Source organism: Podarcis liolepis, assembly GCF_965112155.1.
Source record: "Podarcis liolepis genome assembly, chromosome: 6".
NCBI classification, from domain to species: Eukaryota; Metazoa; Chordata; class Lepidosauria; order Squamata; family Lacertidae; genus Podarcis; species Podarcis liolepis.
Genome location: NC_139559.1, coordinates 70,633,770 through 70,642,401, shown reverse-complemented (window position 1 = coordinate 70,642,401; position 8,632 = coordinate 70,633,770).

Below are 8,632 nucleotides of genomic sequence, written 5' to 3'. Positions count from 1 at the left end.
TTTACAATCAGAGTGGTCTCTTTGCAGCCCCACCTATTGAAATGAATGACATCCCCTATAGATATCTCAGATATACCAGAACCACCAAAGGTCTATGTTTTTGCTGTCATGCCACTGGAGTATGGAATTCTAAATGGAAGTATTGGCCCCAAGTTAAGTACCACATGGACAAAGGATGGCTGGGAAATTATACCCAATGCTCAGATAAGTTTTGGCTTTGGGGATCCCACAATGCCTCCTACCAGGGCAATACTACCTCTTCAGATCTGTACCCATACTTTCCTCAATATTCGGTTAATTTCACCGGACAAGGGTCCATTTGTTCTGGTTGGATGATTAAAGATCCTAACCTCTGGTTTTTATATGATGGATTGGCAACAAATTTCCACCCAGGAAAATACCAGTGTGTTGGCGTAGGGGCATTTACCTTTCCGGTTGCAGTGGAGATCAATCACAAGGTACCTCATCTTGCAAGCAGACGGAAAAGGATGGCCCTAGGCGACCACTGTGTGGATGAAATTTATCTGGCAAATTCTGTAGGGAGCGTTGGGGGTGGATTTATAGGATTCCTCTCAATGGGAATTTACCCAGGAGTAGTTGCTGAGCAAAATAGAAAGGCACTGTTTGCTCTCACATGCAGGCTGGAGGAAACTATCAATGCCACCACCCATGTCTTGCGCTCCTTGCAGTCAGAGGTTGAGGATTTGAACCAGCTGACAATGACCCATAGAATGGTTTTGGACTACCTCCTTGCACGAGCAGGCGGGTTTTGTAAAATTGTCCCAAAAGGTCGGTGCCAGGTTAAATTCCATGACCTCAACAAAACAATTGAGGACCAATTGCAAAAACTGCAGTCTCTGGTAGCTGACAACACACCCACCCAGAATCCCTGGGAAAAGGTATGGTCGTGGATACCAGGTGAGGGGTGGGTGCATGGCATTCTGACCGTCTTAGCCATAGGAGGAATTGTGTTTCTGTTGTTTCTTTCTGTAATTCCTTGTTGTCTGTCTTTGCTTAGGGGAATGATAGCCCGCAATGTTAAGCATTTCACTGACCCTCACATTATGGCAATATACAGAGCTTTGCCCCCAGTGCCAGATGAGCCAGAGGAAGACGATGGTTACGAGCGAATGCATAGGGAACGCGTCCCAATGCCTGGGGAACAGGTCCCAGTGCAGGAACAAGTCCCAGTGCAGGAACAAGCCCCATTGCAGGAAGCAACGGTTTACTCTGATGTCCTGAGTGGTGTTCAAGCTCAGGAGTCAGATGAATCTTCTCTCTGAGCTTGAAAAGGGGGGAATGAGGCAAGGAAGGAAGGGCTACCCCTATACTATTCATATAACCAGTTATCAATAATCAATATATTCAATATATATGCTTACACGAATCAAGGATTACAGTATTTTATAAATCCACTTGAATCAAAAGGGAAGCTGTGCCTTAGCTAAAAATGCAAACTGCTTGGAACAGCAAGTAGGAACCGACCTTTCCCCTAGAAACATCTGTGAACCCCGGACAAGACATGAATCAGAGATTCTGGTACAAATTCCCCATCAGGAACAGGCTAAATTAATCCACAGAACAGGAAGAGCAAAACCACAAAATGTCCAAGCTCCCTGTCCTGTCATAACTAGGGGAAAGGTTAGACTGAGCGTCACTGGGAGCATTGGAAAGCGGAACTTGAACCCTGTGCTGGACCAGTGCTATACCAGTAGCTAGGAGCGTGACAACTGCTTGCTGATTGGCTGATATTTTGCTGACCAAGTTATGAGTCCTTCATGATTGTCTTATGATCTATGATTTGCTGTGATTTGCTCAGGTATAAAGACCCCTGTATTTCTGTCAATCGGGGTCCCAGTTCTTTGGAAGAGATTCCAACTGGGTCCTTATTGCCTGGCAATAAACTTCACCTTCTTATTCTCCATTGCTGCGTCTGGCTGATCCTTATCCCTCGCAACACTCCGACCCTACTTAATTGCTAAATAAGACATCTGGAATAAGCTGCAGCAAGCAAACTTCAGGATTCCAACAAATGCCAACTCTGAGGCACCCATAACATGTCTTCCCCTCCTTTAGTTAGCACAATCCTTCAACAGAGGAACGGGCAATATTTTGTCTCTGTATTTTGTGAGTGACTTCACTTCGGCAAGCGCTATGGGCCAGGAGGAATTATCGCTTCCTTCGTAGCAGGAATGTCAACTCCAGATTGCTCTGGAGATGCTTCTGATGGTGTGTTGCTGCCGTCAAGTCGTCCTGCGATGAACGCCTTTCCGCAATCCATCAGCCTGAACCATGGCAGGCCCTCAGCCCCCCAGCAGACATAACAAGCGTAAAGCTATAGCTTTGGACACGGTGTGCTAGAATCTCAAAGAAACTGTAAATCAAGGCAGGACTTTTGTTTCTTAATCCTCCTTTCAGTGCAAAGTGGTGGGATTTCCTGTAGAGAAAACCAGCAGCTGCTAGCGGCATTTGAACAGGCGAGCCGGTGCCAAGGAGCAAAGCTGTTCTCCAGTTGCTGTGCATTTCTTGGACAAAGGATCGATCCTGCCATCGGAGCCACAGTAAATGTTTCCATTAACTCCGGAATGTTAAGCTACCCGTTTCACTCGAAACCAAGCTAGGGCCCTCACAACTCCTATGTCAGTCACAATGTGTGTGTACATGATGGATGCTGTACGACAACAATATGGCTAGAGGCGAACCAGTTGTCAAGTGTCAAAATGGCTTGGACTCGGTTCTAAATCTTAGGGCTTGCCATATGTCCGGATTTTGCCAACACGACCAGGCCGGGATTTGGACAGCAGAAAGGCGTCCGGATAGTTGCTGAATCGGCAAAACATCCAGGGAAAACCCAAATGTATGGCATGGGGAAGGGGGATTTTTTATTTTTAAAAATCCATTAAAATGACAAAAAGAGCCCCTAAACTTAGTATTTTTTTGGAGTGTATAATTGTTTTGTTTCTTTGTTTTGCTCAACAACTGTGAGCAAAAAAGAAGAAGAAGAAAAGCTCAACAACTTTTCTGTTTGGATTTTCACTGTTTGAAATATGGCAACCCTAGATAATTGAAACAAAATATTCTAGAAATTCAATGTTTTTTGTGTGAATTGGGAAAAGAGCACTGTTACTTGATTCCAGTGACAGAACACCTTGATGGTCCAGCTCTCAAAACTCCAATATTCCATGGGAAGCACTGGTCTCTACTGAGGGGCAGTGGCTTCCCTGGGTTTCAGGCAGGGTTCTCTTCCAGCCCTGCCTGGAGATGCTATGGATGAAACCTGGGGCCTTCTGCATTAAACCAAGCTATTCTGCTTCTAGGGACACGGGTGGCGCTGTGGGTTAAACCACAGAGCCTAGGGCTTACCGATCGGAAGGTTGGTGGTTCGAATCCCCGTCACAGGGTGAGCTCCCATTGCTTGGTCCCTGCTCCTAGCAGTTCAAAAGCACGTCAAAATGCAAGTAGATAAATAGGTACGGCTCCGGTGGGAAGGTAAACGGTGTTTCCATGCGCTGCTCTGGTTCGTCAGAAGTGGCCTAGACATGCTGGCCACATGACCCCGAAGCTGTATGCCGACTCCCTCGGCCAATAAAGCAAGATGAGCGCCGCAACCCCAGAGTCGGTCACGACTGGACCTAATGGTCAGGGGTCCCTTTACCTTTTTATTCTGCTTCTAAAGTGAGAGCATCTTCTTCAGTACTGCTCCGCAGAAGAATTAGGGAGTCAGCCCAATATTTTTGGATCCTGTGGGAAGGGTATCAAAAGTGTGGCTCAGCACAATAGTCATCTCTTGAATATCACCGCCTTACATGGCTAAGTCTGCAGGATCAGATTCTGGTTGGGTTGTGAAGTTGCTTTAGCGGGGAGGTTGCCTTGAGAATGAACAAATAAAGAGACTTCTTACGAGTTGTTTGCCAAGTCTCCTTAGTGGAGGTCCAGAACTCTTTAGAATTTGATCCTTCATATGCTGGATTTTTATTACCTCTCTTGTTACACTCAGTCCTTGGCCTGACCTTCTCTAAGTCTGCCACTGCCCAAACCTCCTCTTCCCACCATTTCTTCATTGCTATCGTATCCTTTTTACGTTCCCCAAATACTCGAGGCACTTTTAAGGTTACCTCTGCGCAGCATTGCACTTCTTTCGGCTCGTGCTATAGGACAGTCAGTTCCTGAAGTCCACATTGCAAGCTGCATTGTTGCTTGCCTTTTCCAGGGTCACCTCTCTAATTTTCTCATTTCCAAGTATATGTAATACAGCATCCGCATAGGCAGCACAGAGCCACCTTGAGCACCATTTGGTGGAAAGCAGTTTGGCCACTTATGCATTGCCATTAAGAATAAATGCACACACACCCCCAAAACAAAAATAGGACAAAAGGTCCACGTAAAATGGGCATGCACTAATTTACATGTCTAGATGCAAATCACAGAATGTAGAAGTAATTACTCTAATTTAAATAGAAATGAAGTGCATCTCATCATCATAGGGAAGACTGTGACCAAGTGAGCCCTGTGTCTTGCTAACAGGTGGTGTGCAAGTATCTGCACAAAGGCGCAAACAAGCTCTGAACTTGGCAAGGCATAATGCAAAAATGCTTAGTTTAAAAAAAAACAACATGATTCACTGATCAAACTAGTTTCAATCTATGATTGATTGATTCGTGATAGAGTCAAAAAAGTTGCAAAAGGTAAAAAAAGGTAAAGGACCCCTGGATGGTTAAGTCCAGTCAAAGGTGACTATGGGGTGTGACGCTCATCTTGCTTTCAGGCCGAGGGAGCCGGCATTTGTCCACAGACAGCTTTCCGGGTCATGTGGCCAGCATGACTAAACCGCTTCTGGCACAACAGAACACCATGACGGAAACCAGAGCAGCACACAGAAACGCTGTTTACCTTCCCGCCGCAGTGGTATCTATTTATCTACTTGCACTGACGTGCTTTCAAACTGCTAGGTTGGCAGGAGCTAAGACAGAGCAACAGGAGCTCACCCCGTCGCAGGGATTCGAACCTCCAACCTTCCGATCAGCAAGACCAAGAGGCTCAGTGGTTTAGACCACAGCGCCACCAAGTAGTGCTTGCAACTCATATGTTGCAAAATGACACAGCCAGTCCATCAATGTCTCAGTGCGCCTATCAGTCCCCTGTAGCTTGCAGCCAGTGCAGCACACACCCTTAGCCACAATCTAACACAGCAATATTAGGAACAGTTGAACACACTGCAAGCATACAGTAAAAAAAAAATAAGTTGTGAGCATTGTGGTTCATGTAGAACATCCCTCATGCATAGAACATACATGTTTGGACCTTTTTTCTTCGCTCGTGACCTTTAGGAATGCAATGCACCCAAGCGACTCCTGTTTTCTTATGGGAATAAATAGTGCCATCTGTTGGCCGAATGATGCCATTTGGAGGAGAATACCGGCATCGCTCATCTCAATGATCAGAAAGCCGCAAAATTATGGCAGATGGGTTATGTTTGCAGAGGAAGATTTGTATGTTGCAAGGTTCTCATGGGAGCACGGAGTTCAGTGTGTCATTGCACCTCCTGAGCATTTCCCCAGGGCTGCACACAAAAGCAAGGCTGAAAGATACATCTGTTGAAGAGCAAGTAGTCTAGGAAAACATTTGCCATGCGCAGGCCGGGTGCCTGGCACCAGTTTGAAAGCTGTTTTCCGTTTTGTTTTGTTTTTTGCAGAGAGAAAGAAGGAAAAATGACTAAAGCCACTTACAGACTCTTGAAGCAAGAGCACTGAGTGGGAAGTGATCTTATTCCCAGACAGTTCCAAGCATGTGCATTGCCTTACTAATCAGTTTAAAATAGTAGTTATTGGTCAAAGATTCTTCTTCCCTAGAAATGTACAGAAAGCATGTGCCCACAAACACACTGGATATTTTTTCCTTACTACTGCACAAGGATAAGACAGTTGTTGATCTGGTGCCTGGAGGGGAACACAGAAAAAAAATTGCCCCAATCCGGGTCAGACTATCTGTCCATATAGCTGAGCAGTGTCCCTCCAGAGTCTCATCTGCTTAGTGATCCTTTTTAACTGGAGGTGGCAGGGATCAAAGCTGGGACCGTCTCCATTGCAAAGTTGGTGCTCTATTATGGAAATATAGTTCCTTCCTAAAAGGAAGGAGGTTGTGGGAGGTTGATGTAGTGGCAGCAGAGGGCTGCCAGGGCTGTTACAAGGAACCAGACAGAGGGCCTTCTCGGTAGTGGCGCCTGCCCTGTGGAACGCCCTCCCTTCAGATGTGAAGGAAATAAGCAGCTATCTTCTCTTTAAAAGACATCTGAAGGCAGCCCTGTTTAGGGAAGTTTTTAATACGTGATGCTGTATTGTTTTTAACACTTGATTGGAAGCCACCCATAGTGGCTGGGGAAACTCAGCCAGATGGGCGGGGTATTATTATTATTATTATTATTATTATTATTATTATTATTATTATGCTCTCTACGGGACTTCTAGCAAACATGGTTGCTAAGGCAGCCCATCATTAGAGATGTGCTTGGGGTCAGGAATTCTGAGACCCGCCTCTCCAGTGATTCTAACCAGCTGAACATCATCCGTCATCCGGCGTAAGACAAAGCAAAGAACGTAATATTGGGGTCCCCATTGAATAGCTAAGTGGTATGATGAACCACAGGCTGTGTTTGCAGCTTAAATAGCATGCATAGATGAAAGAAATATGTAGCCAGATTTCAAAAAGTAAAAAACCAGGACACCCCGAAAGTTGTTGACCTTTTTTAGGAAGACCCTAAAATCCAGGACAAGACGCTAACTGTACAGAGGATAAAGGGAGCCTCTTGAATAATATAGGATGGAGTGTGTGGGGCTGCTCTGAGAGAAGGGAATCATCCCAAACCTGCCTAGTTTAAGAGGGTTCCCCATTATTTAGGAGGGGCCCCTCATGTGGCTTCAGGGGATGTAAGTAAAATGAAATGCTCTTTCTGTCAACTTCCTTCACTTATTTTAGGATCCAAGCCGTCAGTGAATCCTACAATAGCTAGAGAACAGCAAGGCTAACTAAATGGCTGAGAAAAAGTTTAAATCAGGCCGTTCAGTAGCTTTCAAAATAGTTACATTTTCACAGGCAAGAAGAATGAGTGCATTCTTTGTGGGGTGCATTCTACTGCGTTTTGGAAGTGCAACAGCAAAGATCATTCAGTTTGCAACATAAAGGTTCATTCTATTATCAGTATGTCAGTCAACCAGCTGAGGAGATGGGTGGGTGCATTGGTTAGCAACCAGGTAGAGTGGCATGATGTTTGCTGAGGTAGCACATGCTGATGGCCGTATAGTTTGGAGGGACTTTTTCTTCCGTATGTGTGGTTAAATGTCTCCCTGCTATGTACAAGGCCTGAAAGGGGGGGGGAACCCTCTCCTCAGACTATACACTGCTTTTGTCAGCTTCTTCAGTGAAGTGTTCTCAGGATTCATTTTCTTTCTGGGCTCCTTCCACATAATGTAAGTGATGTCGATAACACAGTGTAGGTGCTCAATAGCTGCATCTGAGTGAAGGATAGGATGCAAATCCTAGGACAGCCTTTCTCAACCTTGGGTCCCCAGCATCCCCCACTGGCCATGCTGGCTAGGAATGATGGGCATTGTAGTCCAACAACATCCAGGGAATCAAGGTTGAGAAAGCCTGCCCTAGGACATAAAGCCTCCTTTTGCAGCTCTAAGAGATGGAGACACATATGGGAGGTGGCTTTTCTTTAAATATGCAAGAACCAGACTTCATAGATCAATGGCGAGCAGGGGGCTTGAGTGGCGTGTGTTGGACAATGAAAGAGTGAAGAATCTAAAATTATAGAGGTGCATCTCTACCCACACCAGTGCACTGTACTATCATCTGGCAGATGGGAACTGAGGCAGGTTTGTTGCTTCCCCAATAGCGCTTGGAGCAGAATTAACAATTTACTAAGGAGAGGAAGGAACAGTGATGGGGAACCTTGGCCTTCCAGATGTTGTTGGCTTCCAACTCTCATCAGCTCCAGACAGCATGGCCAATGGTCAAGGATGATGGGAGCTCTAGTCTAGCAACATCTGGAGGGTCACAGGTTCCTCAACGCTGAACTACAGAAAGTGACGACCTGTATAAGCTAATGGGTATTTCTTTCCCCACGGTCCAAAATCTCTCTCCAGGGATCTACCCCACCCTGCATGCTTGCCAGACTAGAGCTTGATTTCTGAATTAGTCCCTTGAATAGTTGCATTCAGAGAACCTGCACTGAAAAGGGAGAAAAAACCACCCTTATTTCCAGAAACATAGTTTACATGCAGATTCTCCTTTAGTAGCAGCAATTTCCCAGCTAATTATTCCAATTCTGGTTGTTGCGCTTCTGCCCACAACTGTGTAAAGACATTTGAAAGCTTTAATTCCATTTTTGCATTTCTAACGAGATTCCCTTAATTGCTCATGTCAGACACCCATTTCACATTTATATATGCCAATTCTGATCCGTAGGGGAGGGTGGAGGGGCTCCTTAGAATTTGCTTTATTAACTGGCTGCATGATCTGGGTACCGATGCGTTTCCCAACAGTGAGTCTTGTCAGCAAACTATTTATAAAAATTTTAATATTCACAAAGTAATTCTGCAATTCCGTTTACCAGAGGTCTATCACCCATGCC